This window comes from Heliangelus exortis, chromosome Z (genome assembly GCF_036169615.1).
Source record: "Heliangelus exortis chromosome Z, bHelExo1.hap1, whole genome shotgun sequence".
In the NCBI taxonomy this organism is placed as follows: domain Eukaryota; kingdom Metazoa; phylum Chordata; class Aves; order Apodiformes; family Trochilidae; genus Heliangelus; species Heliangelus exortis.
Window position 1 is genome coordinate 66712472 of NC_092454.1, and position 14845 is coordinate 66727316.

Consider the following 14845-nt stretch of genomic DNA (forward strand, 5'->3'; position numbering starts at 1 on the left):
CTCTGTGTAGAATGCTTTGTGTCCAATATGCTGCTCAACTGTGGTTGTTTCGTTGTACCTGTAGTTTTAAAATAGTCTCTGAAGTTTTGTTATTTAGAATAGATGTGTGTTGATTTGAGTGATGTACCTATATCTAACTTGTTACTTAGTGCAAAATCCAGATGTTTTTTGCATGTGTTGTAACTTTTGTTGTAACTTTTGACCTGTGGTTGTTGCTTTGTATTGTTAGTGGTGCATATCAGGCAGTGTGTTGTGCCTATATGCTAATTAAACATTCTTTATTCGTGAATTTCAAGAGTCCTTACTGCTGTTTGTTAAATTTTTTACCCCACAGTGGTGAATAATTAAATCTACTCCTGAATTAACAAATTTTTTACAGAAATATGGGAGGGGGAGTGACAAGCTCCTAGTAAGAGGGGCAAAAATCAGAGAAAATTCTGTGTCTCTTTACTGGGAAGGAATGGTTTGGTTTACTGCATTTTATTCTTTGTTTGCTCATGCTGCATTGCAGCTGCTGTAGGCATCACTGGGAATAATAGTCGTTTTAACTTGGAACAGAGATTAAGCCTACTTCATGCACAACTAGAAATGCAAATTTGCTCTGGGGTGTACAGCATAAGTAACTAAACAAGACATTTAACAGATGAAACTGAACCAGCTGCACAACTCATTCTTCAGCTGCAAAGAACCTCTCCCACACCTTTCATCCCTTTATAGAAAAGTACAAGCAAGTGGAGGTTAAATATCATTTCACAAGATGTTTAAGGTCTTTCCATTTCAACAGAATATTGCTTTAGGCAGAAGGCAATGATTTTAATCTCCAATAGGAAAGCCACCTAAAAAAGAGTACCTTTTTCCTCTTCCAGCCATGCCTGCTGGAGTTCTCATGGCAAAAAATGCTATATCAGCATGGTGAAAGGAGGGGAGGTGCCCAGAGTTCAACATGCCCATATATGTTTCTTGAACATCTTGGCTGTATTTCTGTAGTAATTACTCCTTCGAATTCCCCAACAATGACAATCTCAGAACTAACTAATTTCACCTTTTGATAGTCTTCAATTATCTGCTGTGTTTGCAGAACTGTTTTATGAGGGGGATGAGTCCCACCTATGGAAAGATCAGTGTTGGAGTTGCAGATCTATGTGTTTTGAGGAGAAAGCAATGGTCCCTGCACTGTGAGCCCCCATCAGCACCCGGGGCTCTCCTGCACCCTCTGTGAAAAACAATGAATTTCCTCTGCTAGGATGGAGAGCTGATGGTATCAAAGTCACCTCATGTAAAGCAGTAATGTTTGCTTCTAATCATGTTCTCAAATATGCCCTTGAGGGAAAATAACATTTCCATGAGATACAAGTACTCTCTTTCTTTTTCTTTTAACTGAGAAAAAAGCTTTGCCAAAATGTCACTTCCAGTTGTTTGGGACTAAACTGTCACCCCTTTCACATGCATGATTTACACTAAGTAATTCCTACCTTCAGTCTTGCTGCTCTACTTAAAATTACATGTATTGTGATACTGTGCAATGCAGTCTGCAGCACCACTGGCAAAAAAAGTGCAGTCACTTCTTAAGCAATTGCACTGAGAGTGTCCTGCTGTACAGATTTTGGACATTCCTGCATTTCCAAAGGGTCAACTCCATTTTTGGGAAAATTTTTACCCTCCCTTTGCCCAGAAAACATGTTGCTAATTATAGAGAACCTTTCCTATAGTATGTGGTGGATGTTCTGCAAAGAGCAAGTTCAGTAACTTAAAATAACTGGGGTTATTTTTAACAGTTTGTTTGGACCTAGTTGAGCTCTTTATTTAGTAGAGATGAATTAGCACCTTGAAGTGCCTTTCTTTGGAGTAATAACTGCAGGAGGACTGTTCCATGTCTACTTCTGCATTTGGTTGTGATGAATTCTTGCTCATGTTTAGCATGAAGTACTTGCTTAAGTTCTGACAAATGAGATCTGAGTGGTTGAATGCCACCTCAAAATCGATTTTTTTTTTTTTGTTTTTCCAGTTTGAGATGTCAGTGACTGCATATGCTTTGTGTAAATGGATGTTGAACATCCACGGGTGGAGTGAAATCTCAGTGAGAGTTCTTGTATCCAATATTTATTGCCATGATGCATCTCACTGCAATATTCAAAGTCAGCCTGAGGAATATGAGGAATTAAAGGCCCATTGAAGTAGAAAACCTGTGATTGCCATCACACTGGGGGCAAGCTTGTAAGGATATTTTGTGTAGTGGCTTTTGCAGCTGTACAGTAGCTGGGCTATTATTGATCATATGATAGGAAATAGCCTCAAGTTGCAACAGAAGAGGTTTAGATTGGATTTCAGAACAAACTTCTTCACTGAAAGGGAACAGTGTTCCTCACTGGAACAGGCTGCCCAGGGAGGTGTTAGAATCAGCATCCCTGGGGGTGTTAAAAGATGTGCAGATGTAGTGCCTAGGGACATGGCTTAGTAGTGGACTCAGGGGGGTTGGGTTAATGGTTGGACTCAATAATATTAAAGGTCTTTTCCAACCAAAACTATGCTGTGATCCTGTTTTATGAGCTCTGCCTCCAACAGCAGGAAAGATGGTGATTACTGTTCCTGCAAGGTCTTCAGAACAAGCATCCTCTGATTCCTAATTTGCTACATACACTAAGTATGTATAGAATAACTAGGTTTGTAATTTCTGTCCTGATTCCTTTGAAAACTAATAAATTATTTCCCACATATGGAAATTTGACTCTAGAGACATTTCCTTTGAAATAAATGCTAATCAGAAAGGCCTTCCCATAAAACAAAATTACCTTTGCCTGATCTGTATAGGTAACTTCTCTGTTCAGCAGCTTCCACAAGAAATTCCAATGGGACACAAATTATTGCTGAATTTCAGCTGAACTCCCTGTGCAGGGACAGATGGCATTAATATGAACACCAGTTGAATTAACACTCAGCTACTGCTGACTCCCCAGCACAAGCAATGAAACCAAGACAGCATTTTAATTGGGAGATTTCCCATAAATATTTAGGTTAGCTAGAGATTAAAATAGGCATTATTTATGGATGGTACTCAGTATCTCAATTGTTTCTGTAACTCTCACAAGATAGATCAAAGAACAGTAGTAAGACCAACCTAATTTTAAGTATTAATGATATTTTCTTCAGAAACCATAAGGGAACTTGCTAACCCTGTTTGCCAGGTGTTTGCAATGTTACCTAGCAGACAAATCTTGTTTACATCTTCTGACAAATAACTTGAACATCTGCGTGAGCCAGCAAGGCATTCAGTTCATGATGCCACCTACTTCGAGGTGAAGGTCTTTGTGTTTTCAGGGGTCTTATGAAAAAAAAGTTAAAATGAGGTATGAACCTTAGTTGTGAGCTGCTGAGCTGCAGGGTGGTGACTGCATTGCTGAACAGGGGATGGCAGTGGCTGTGGCAGGAGTGTTAGCACACAAATCTCTGCTTTAAATGGAGGGCTCACAGCATCATCAAAAGATGTGACATAGCCACAAAGGAGTTTCTGTTGAGCATGAAAAGTTTCTGTTTTCTTTGCCCGTTCCTGCACAGGGGTGGATTCATTGTGCTCATATTTCTGTACTCACTTTACCTCAGAAAAACATCAATTGGATTTTTTTTTTTCTATCAATACCAGAAATATAATGTTGGGTTGATAAAAAGCAGGTGAGGTAAAGAGAGGGTATTTTAAATATTGGTCATCCAGACACATTGTTCTGGTGTGTCTCTTTTGTTTTTAATGATGGTGGGAATGCATGGCTCTCAATAATCCAAACAAGTCATGACATTTGGAGGGAGATATTTCTAAGCTTTGTAAACTTTCCAAAATCTGAGACTGGGGTTTAGGAGATTGCTATGTATAATTGAAGGAATGTACACAGGAAAAAAACATTTTAAAGGTGCAGAGTACTGCCTCTGTGTTCCTCTGTCAGCCTCAATAAATGTTCAGCTTCAGTGAGAGCAGAGCTAGGTGAACGAAATTGATAATGCTTTTTTACTTTCCAAAACGTCGCATGTTATTTCTTCCAGTACTTTACCACTATGTCACTATTGTAATTCTAAGAAGTGGGAGGTTTCAGGTATCCTCCTTTTATATTACATGTTTCTGGAACCCTCTGCTTCAGAAAGAGTCAAGAACTAACACTGAATTGAAAAGACAAGAAGGGAGAGAGTGGGGGAGTGGGGAGTGGAAAAAAAATAAAAAAAGACCACTGTGATTTCAGCTCGTTCTGGGTCCTGTTCCTTGATCTGACCCATTTGCATCTGGAATCTGTGCAGGTGGATTTACCCTGCTCTCAGTGTCTCTCAGGAGTTTCTTAGGCAGCACAGAAGCTGCTCTTGACCTTTCTCTTTTGGCTGTTACTTAATTGGGCCTTTGGGGGTGAACCAGCAGAGGTGCATCTCATTGCAGTTAGGAATCTGGCCAAACATTTGCTGACGTGAACGCTTTCCCCTTCAGAAGTGTTGGAAAGATGATGTTGCTGTCACCCAACTGCTCCATGCCCCCCCTCCTGCCACATCCTGCTCACGTCCTCAAGGGCATCCTTGTGTGAGCAAATGTCACTCGTGTAACCCTGTGCAATAGGATTGGTCACTTCTGCAATTATTTTTGTTTCTCTCACCTCCTTTTTCCCTTCTCATATTACTTGGTCTACTCTTCAGCACACCAACTTCTTACTCCCTTTACACTGTGGGCTCGCCGCAGGCAGTAGGACGTCTCTACCTTCAGCTCCAAGGTCAGTTGGGCTCCTTATGTTGCTTTTCTATCCTGGAATGGTAGTGTTGCAGATACAAGGATTGTTAAAAAATTAAATAGAAGCACCATAGGATGTGGTGTAATTTGGTTATAATTTTTTGATTCGCTTATCTGTTTGGTGGAGGAAAAAATGTGTCAACCTACCATACAGCTGAGGATGCTGACCCTTGTAGCAAGAAACTTGTAAGTTTAAGGAAGGGAAAAATAAGTCTCTTGGCATACGCATAATAAGTTTAGAAAAAACTTGTTAGAAAAAACTCTTTTTTTTCAGAAAAAACTCTCTAATTTAGTTTGGTTTTTAAAATTGTTTGTAGCTCTGTGCACTATGGACTTGAGGGTTTTATACTGTAATAAATTGTCAAATTGGCTTGGAAGGGGAAGAACTCCCTGCACCTTGGTTGGGTTTCAGTAGGAGAATTTGGGCTCCAGACTCTGACCATGTCAAGTCTGACTGGACAGACTTCCAGCTGATAGAAACCAAAAATAATGTTTTTACTAAGGGCTAGTTGCTAAGGGTTAGTTATCTGGTCTATGAAGAGTCATAGACTTTTCTGTGTGTTCTCTAGTCATATGAATAAATTCATAGATTCAAAGTTTGGAGGCTTTTAGTTTTGGGTTTTTTTTTTAATTATTATATTTTTATAACCATTCACTAACCTCTGGCATTACAAGGAGAAACTTAAATTAAGTTAATTGTTCCTAGAGATATTCCATGCTGTGATTAGGGCACAGTTAGAATGGTGTCTGCACTGGCATTGTTTCCGCACTCTAGAGGCTATTTTAAACCCAGAATAGTCAACAGGGTTCAAGTGTTGCTCAGGGTGGGCTATGAGAAACTGGAAAAATCACCAACATTCTCCTAGGAAATTTAATAGTTTATAGCTTGTCCTCTGAGCTTGTAGAGTGATACAGCAAACCAAGGGCAATTTAAACTGTTTTCTAAAAATGGTCTCTTATGCACACAGTCACTTGTGACATTTATTGCAGATGTTTCTAAGGTGCCAGCAACTTCCATAGAGGGGCAGAGAAAACTTTCCACTGGCGTCTATAGGCTTTAGATCAAGCTAAGGGTGACTCAAAGGAATTACTTCTCAAATATAAAAGACCAGCCTCCTTCTCCTTCCACCACGTGAAAGTTCAGCTCACTGCAGTGATAGGGTTAGCTAAATGGCTTAGCAGTTGGAGACCTGTGTATGGATTTCTCTGTGTCTGTGAGCCTGTGTGAACTTTAGCTGTGACTCTGCCATTCCTCTAAAATGTCGCCTAGGATCACATGGTGTGGCAATTAATACCACCCATGACATGTCCAAATATTTAATCTAATTCTATTTCTAGAAATGTCACTGTAACCCTTGTACCTTCCTCCCCTCCTTGGCTACAAGCACATGTGCTGTCTGGTGTGAAATATAGGGTAACCAATACCCATCTTCAAATAGAGTGAGACAAAAAAAGAGCTGACAACTTCCTCTTTAAAAGGACTTGCAGAAAGAAAAGAATTAATAGCAAAATAATTATTTTTTTTAAATATTACAAGTACTAGCAAAGTTCACAAACTCCTTAAAGGGTAAAAAGAGGCAGTTTGTACATTTCTGATTATTCACTGTCCTCTGAATTTCCCAGAGAGGGATGCAGCATCTTCACTTCTATGCGAGCCACAGGATCCCCGTGTCCAATGGGACACAGCTGAGGCACTCCCAGCATAGTGGGATCTGTGAACCAAATGTCCTGAGGACCTTCTGGCCACAGCAGCAAAAGAAGTGTTGCTATGTCAGAGTTTTCTTGAGTTGTTGATTTGAAATAAGGAGCTTTTCAGTGTTGGTGAGGGACCTGCAGGACAAAAGCCATAGCTCTCCTTGAGGGTACTTCAGCTTTAACAGACTCCAGTCCAGGTGTATAGTGAATAAGAGGAAAAAGTTGTTTAAGGTTCTGAAATAAGCATTCTCCAATTTATTTATTTGTTTTTTCATGCTGGGGTTCAAACTGTTGTTACAAACAACCCCTCTACCTTAAATGATACTTGGAATCTTCTGGGCTGTTTCGCAGACAGCATGAGATTTACAGTAGTGACTTCTGCTAAATCTTGCTACTGGCTTTTGTTTCCGCCTTCTGTGCATGGTAGCTGATACCTACATTAAAATACAGTTTTAAAGCCAACATCGACTCCTAGAAGGATATTAATGTCCTGGAAGCTGGTTTTCTGGGCATGTTTTGGGGCAAAGCAGAGAGGTGAAGACTATGACCTTTAAGATCATGACCCTTCACACAGGTTTTGCTGATTCAATGACCATAGGTCATCATGGTATATAGGAATACTTCTTTGGAAAAGGCAACACCATATTGACTCTGAGTTTACACACCTTTTATGGTGCTGGTCTGGTGAAAGAATAGTAATGAAGAAACTCTGGTGTTGCAGACGCATAATCCTGTGTTCTGGACAGCTTAGTGGTTGCTACTTTACACCAGTGTTGAGCTTCATAGAATTATAGAACAATTTGGGCTGGAAGGGACCTGCCATGGGCAGGGACATTTCCCACTAGACCAGGTTTCTCAGAGTCCCATTCAACCTGGCCTTCAACACTTCCAGGGATGGAGCAGCTGCAACTTGTCTTCTACTTCAGCCTGTTCCTGTATCTCACCACCCTCCCACTAAAGGATTGCTTCCTAATACCTAATCTAAATCTCCCCTCTCTCAGCTTGAAACCATTCCCCCTTTTTCTATCACTCCGTGCCCTTGTAAAAAGTCCTTCACCAGCTGTCCTGTAACCTCTTCAGGTACTGGAAGGTCTCCTCAGAGCCTTCTCTCCTCCAGGATGAACAACCCCAGCTCTCCCAGCCTGTCATCACAGGAGAGGTGCTCCAGCCCCTCAAGCATCTTTGTCATGATAATTTTTGCTTTCTCCCAGTAATAATACAAATGACCTTGGAAATTAAGCTTTAAGGACTTGTTTCCAGTGACAAATTCCACACCCATGGCTACTGACCTGCACTCCATGCCCTGGCCTTGGGCCAAAGGCAGGTGTAATCCTGAAGGCATACAAAAGACATCTCAAATAGTTATCACGAGACAGTATCCAAAATATGAGTAGCATGACATAATAAGAGGGAAATGTGCAAGGCAAGTTGCCCAGGCATTTCTTAAACCTGTTGGTTTCAAATACCAGGGGCCTTCAAAATGTCTTGCAGCACACTTGACTAATTAGAGAAAAATACTGAAACCTTCCCTGACCTGTAAAAAACCCACCTGATGCTGAACACCAGATGAAACATTTCTTACCCTCCACCCTCAGCACCTGAGGAATGCCCAGTTGTGGCCGCTGCTGAAGATCTTGCTTTCTGCAAAGGAGAGGAAGACAGGGGTGTGTTATAAGTGCTGGGTGAGTGCAGACCAGATCAGTCCTAACCACAGGGAAAATCAGGATTTAAATTACTTGAAGGGGACCATTGCATGAAAGCAAGCAGCACTGGCTCTTACACTGGGGAGATGGTGAACCAAATCTGAGAGTGATGTCCTGTGCAGAAGTGGGTGTATCCTCCCAGCTGCAGCACAAGTGGGCACTTCAGTGGTCATGAAGTGTAGGTTTTGTATTTCTGCCATCTGCTAAGGGCTCTGAGAAGCTCATGCTGTTTCCTGATATCCCCTGCCTGCTCTTCTTTCAGAGCCGTCCTAGTCAGTGGACTTGAGCTAGGGCTCTAGTTTATGTCTCCCCAGTGCAAAATACCAGTTCTCATTTATTCCCTTTGGTCTCCTGGTGTGTCAGGTTCTGTTGCTCTGCATACAGAAAATATATAGTGTTCCAACTTCATCACAGGCTTACACTGAAACACCTAAGTATTTACATCACATCTCTGAATATGCCTTACACATTCTGTTGACATCCCTATGTCACCAAATTGTTAACGAAAAAGCTGTCTGACTCCTAATGTGTCTTTTTTTTAAAAAAAAAACAAAAAAAACCTAAAACAAAATAGTCTTGTTAATAACAGAGTATTATCTGGGTAGCACATGCTTGGTGTCTCGTGCCATCAATCCTAAGAAACTTGTTAAAATCTATAAAACAAAATTATTAAGGCCTATAGCTCAAAAAAAGTGTTGTGTCCCAAGTCCAAAGAAATTGGACCTCATTTGGACAACTGAAGAAGAGATGTTCCTGGAACCAAAAATGAATGCAGGTTTAGTTACAGCTAATTCTGTTGGATGTGTTACTAAAACAAAGTAACACAAATTCACATGCAGCTTGTGGTGCACTGAAAGAACCTAAAACTTCTGCAAGGTTGGTTCTGTTGTAAATCAATTAGCAAAGAGTGAGTGTTTAAATAGAAACAAATTATAATTTGGAACCATTTAACACTATTTTATCAGTTCATTCAGGACCCCAAAACAGAGAGAAAGCTTCTCTGCCTGTAAGAAAGCATTCCAGTTTACAGGGAAAGTGAAATTGCTAGTAAAAGAATTGATGGGACTAATACTTAAGTCGATGAGGTTCCTGCTATTGCAGACAAACCCATCTCATAATCTTACTTAGAAATGTCTCTGTGTCCATATCAGATGTAGTTCCCTGACTGCTCCCACCAGGAAGCTCCCCAGGATACCAGGGTGAGGATTGCAGTCATCACCCCTGACCACAGTTCCCTGACACAGGGAACTGTCTGACTCCCAAGGGAACTGTGTGACTCCCAATGGGGGCCAGCACTTGGCAGGCAATGACCATGAAGTGATCTTATGGTGAGCCACTGTGGTCCCCTGGGCCTGATGTGACCTCTGGATGTACAAGGTATTTACTAGAGACATTTTCTGCTGCTGCCACGCTGGGGACCTGGTGTGATAGTTATTGAGGTGAGAGATCTGGTATCAGGAGGATGCTGAGGATTAATCGAAATGGAAGGAGTTCAGGGTAGGGCCAAACAGTGATTAGTAAATTTGAAAAGATGATTTTAAAAAAAACAACTTGTGGAGAGACATTTTGAAAAGCTAGTTATTACATAACTACATGTGGTAAAACAAGGAGTAGAAATGCCAAGAGCAAACTTGATAAAATTAATAAGAAAGGCCAGTGATTCAAACTGAAGACAAACAAATGCAGGCCAGAAATAATTTAATAGATTTGTGTGGGTTTTTTTAAACACCGGTTTATTAGCCCTGGGAACTCCTTTTTCTTCTACAGACCATATTATCTCTGGGTAGTTTTGGATGCTTTTCTAATGCAAGTGCTTTCCTCCCAGGACATCCAAACACTCAGTTCCTTTTCAATGGTTAAAACTGATAATAACGAATGTTCTCCTGATCTTGAAAAATCATTCTTTTCTCTTGCCACCTGTGCTACAATAGCTCTGTAGGAATCTACAAAAAAAAAATGAGTTTTCTATCATCATGAAGCCCAGGAAAGATCCTTAGGAAGTTCCTATTAAAGAAAAATGTGCACTACCATTTTTGAGGCCACACAGTGGTTATATATCCCTGATGAAAGTGAACCCTTACATTGGAGACCTAATGATAGTCTGCAGTGAAACCTGAATCACAGCATGGCAATTCTGGCAAAGTGTTCTCCAAAAAAACTTACTGCTATTATGATACCTTTGGATGGAATAATTACATTTCTCTGAGTCCACAGAGGTGGTGATGTTATAAACTTATTGTAAGGCAGGTTGACATTTTCTGTAGGAAAAAACCCAGTTGAATATGTTAATGACTTGATGTCAGATTTGATAAATAGCTTTGATAGAATTCTTTTCATTTGAAAGCATTCCATTCAGACTCTTTCAAAATGGATTTTTCTGAAATGTTTTCTTTGAAGCAATGCACTAGGATGAAATGCTTTTTTTACGGAGGAAAAAAAAAGAAAAAAAAGGAAAAGCAAAACAAAAGTGTCTTGTTTCCTGTCAGATAAAGTGTTTTGTTTATTATGTAGAAACATTGTTTGCTGAACTTGTACACGAGGTTTTTTTGTGCAAGTCTATTTTTGCTCTTTGGGTACAAGGCACAAGGCACCACCCGGGCTGAGTTTGTGCTGCAGTGTTTATTTGCATTGATATTAAGAACCACAGCCCACCCTTGTGGCGAGAGGTGTTTATTGAATCAGGAGTTAAGACCATTTTGATAAACAGGCTTACAGTCACCTTTCCACAGCGGTCCGGATGATGTTTTTCTTCTCCTAAGAAATTCTAACTTTCATGTTCCCCTAGACACTTTGCATTTGACAGTCACAAATGATGGTCCCTGCGATGGCAATGCCACGCTGCAGTCAGAAGGTCCCAAGGTCCCACCCAAAGGAGCAGAAGATGAGAGCAGCTGTCGTCTCCCAGTTCCGGCAGGCAGCAGCCGCGTGATGCTATGATTGATGCCTGTCAGGTCACCTTCTCAGCAGAGTCACCTTTTCTGCAGGAGTGACTGGTTTTAAAAAGCTGAGGCACTGACTGGTAAAGACAGAAACTGAACTTCTCCTTACAGAACTGCAAAGTTTGGGGAAGAAAATGTTAGGGCTAGGAGTGCTGGGCTTCAGTTGTAACAAGAGATGAGTAGTTAGACAGTAGCTTTAGAAAAAGGAAGAAGAAAAGACTGTTTTACTCTGATTTTATTTATTTATTTATTTTTATTTTTTTTCTTAGGTAGGTAACCTACGCAGTCTGTGGCATCCCCAGTGTTGGAGGCTTTTAAGAACTGTTATAGAAGCATCTGTCAGGTAAAGTAGAGCTTGCCTCAGGGTAAGAGAAATCTTTCTGTGATCCAACAAAGAATATCCTGGGTGACAAGGCATGCAGGCACAATGGGAGATAACGTTGTCAACAAGAAAAATTCTTATGTTATGACACTTTATCAAAACTCAGAAAGTAAAACAATTTCATGAGGATGCAATCTGCTTTAGATCAGATGTCCAAAAGTCAATGATCCTTTTAATGCATCAGTCCCTGAAAAGATGAGAAAACTGCTGATGCTGCCCCAGTAAGAAGTGAAATGAAACTGTCTGTGCTGAGAGGGTCTGCTTCAGGCATTGAAGCTCAGCATTGCACATCCAGACAAAGACAGGCATAAAAAAGAGTGAGGAGGAGGTACTCATACTCACTTAGCAGAAGTAGTCAAGTACAGCATCCCTGCATTTCCCTTCACCTTTTGAGTAACCAAGGAAGTGCCTGTGCCTTTTCAAAGTGGATCCTTTTCCCCCAGGTTCATCAATTTCTTTTTCCAGGTAATTTATTTCTCTTCCTGTGCATGGGCTGTGATTTTTGTCACAGCTCTATCCCTCAGGCACAGAGTGTAGTTCAGCCTGAAAACCAAGGATGCCAAGATACCTGCAGCTACCCAGGCCACAGCTTGCACACCACATTTTGCAGAAGGTTTTCTCTGCTCAGCTGCTGTCAGATTCAGGCTCTCTCTTAGCCATTAGCTTGCTGAAAGGGTAAAGAGGAGCACTGAATGAGTAGCTAAACAACACTGAGATTTTATCAGCTTCAGGGTGCCTGGTTTGTCTCCCAGATAAATCCCAGAGTGCAGCTTCTAGCATCTTCACCCTTGCAGAATTCCCGTGTGCTTCTCAGCTCTCCCAGAACAAAATAATGACAAGCACTGAGCAAAGAGCACATAGTGCTTACCTTCCAGTCCCAGACCTCAACATGTTGCTGATCCATAGAGTGACTTTCTGGCTGGGATGTAGTGTCTATCCTTTGTGCATCCTTGATCACTGGAAAAGTCTCTGGTGGAGAAAAGTGTGCAGCCAACAGATGCTGTTACAAAGGGTGGGACTTTCCCATTGTGGTGCATTAGTACAAGAAATGAAGGTTATGTGAAAACAGGAGACAACATTGCAGGTGAGTAACATGTCTAAATAAAATGACCTGTTTGAGGCTCGAGTCAAACAGGTGCATTGGTCTCCTTGCTTCTGAAGTACTGTAATTACACATTTAATTTAATGTGTAATTTAATTTAATTCCTCTAATTTAATTCCTTTAATCAGAAGTATGGACCAGATTTGTACTCTAAAATAAGATGGGAATTGGAAGCTCCCCAGAAGGGACTGGTGGAGATGTTGATGAGTGCCTGCCTGGGCACAGATGAAGTCATAATGTCATTGTCTGCAAAGGGATTTTGGTGTGAATTCTTGTTTTCAAGACAGGATTCTGAACCCCAGCCAATTCCTTGCAGTAAAGATGGGATCTACGAAACAGAACTATAAATACACAGAGCTGATATGAAAATATGTGTATTGTTTCTCAGACACTTTGGTATAACAATAACAGTTCTGTGAAGATTAGTCATAAGCAAATATTTCCAGAGTGTAGGATGGGGATGCTATATTATGAGAAGGCACAAGAACCATCTGCTAAATACATAGAAAAGAAAGCAGCACACAAATCTCTGTCATAAACCTCATATTTGATCTTGATTTAGAGTCAAATATTCTCCCACTGCATCTTCAGTGGGATGAATCTTATTGGAGTCGTGAGAGCCTGCCCTGCAATTCACCTAAAGGAATCCATGGATGGAGAGGAGGCACTCCCAGGGATAAGATAATGGAACTGCTGGTGGTCTGCCTCCTGTCCCAGACCTGTGTCATGTGTATTTCAATATACACTCATGCTGCACAACTAATTCTTGAGGACTCTGAATAGCTGAAGAAATCACAATATGGGGAAAAAATGCCTTCCCTGTGTGGTCTCTCCTCATTTCTGTTTTAGAGAAATCCTCTCAGTGAAAAAATAGTGACATTTCTGTCAATTAGTCAGAACCTTTTTTCTGGAAGGAGAGTTAAATCTATGTATACTGCATATTGGAGGGATGGAGGAGACAGAAAAACAAAAATGCAGGCATAAAATTGGCCAAGCAAGATACAGGATATGAAACAAATTACTCTCAAAACAGAAAACCGTGCAAGAAGGTGAGAAGATCTTTTTACTAAGTGACAAGATACAGAAGCAACATCACCTCTGCCTTTAGACTGGAGAGGAAAAGGCACAGAATTGCAGTGTTTGGGCTATAACCAACCCAGACTTTTGTGAAAAGTGTTGGATATTGGAACACTGTTCACTGAAAATAAAACCAAATTCTTTGAGGTGTTTTGTTTAATCTCTAAAAGAAAGGTGAAAAGATAACATAAACAATTACTTTTTTTTTCAAAGTTTGAAAACTCAGCTGCAGCATACCCTGGGAGAGGGTTCATGATTTCCTGTAACTCTTCCATGCCCATTTCTCAAATATAATTTACCAAAGTCCAGTTTTAAGAATAAGCTGTTTTCAGTGACACAAATTGGAATTTGGGTCCTTTGCTTAATCAGAAGTTATATCAAAGACCTGACAGTCACTGGCAATACTGGCTAAATTCTGACCCTTGAAAAAAAATTAACACTGTCTTCTTTAGACTTTCACACAACATACCATTTTCTTTGCTGGACTTACAGATCTCCTTGTCTCCAGACACAATCCCAAAGCCACAGCAGCCCTATGAACCCAATGCTGGGAAAAAGTAGTAGAGTATACAAATTTCAGACCAGGGAATTTTCACAGAATCACAAATTCATACTCTGGTTAGGGCTGGAAGAGGCATTTAAAAATGATGTAGCCCACCCTTCCTCTTGTGGGCAGCAACATCTCTCATTAGACCAGGCTGCTCAAAGTCCCATCCAACCTGGTCTTCAATACTTCCAGTGATGGGGCAGCCACAACCCCCCAGGGCAACATGTGCCAGTGTCTCACCACCCTCATCATAAACCACTTCTCCCTTGTATCCAACCTAAATCTACCCACTTTCATTTTAAAACTTGCCCTGGTAAAACCTGTCACTACAGGCCCCGGTGAAGAGTTTGTCTCCATCATAAAAGGTGTCTTTCAGGTACTGGAAGGACTCTAATAAGTTCTCCCCAGAGACTTTTCTTGTCCAGGCTGAACAACCCCATCTCTCTCTGTCTGCCTCCATAGGAGAAATTCTCCAGCTCTCTGACCACCCTCATGGCCCTCCTTCTGTCCCTCTCAAACACCTCCATGTATTTTTATTGCTAGCCTGTTTCTCTTTTCTGCATATAGCCTGCAATTAATCTCTCTTCCACATGCTTGTCCAGTCCCTCACTGAAGCCATGCACACAGTGCACCCACATCAACCTTCA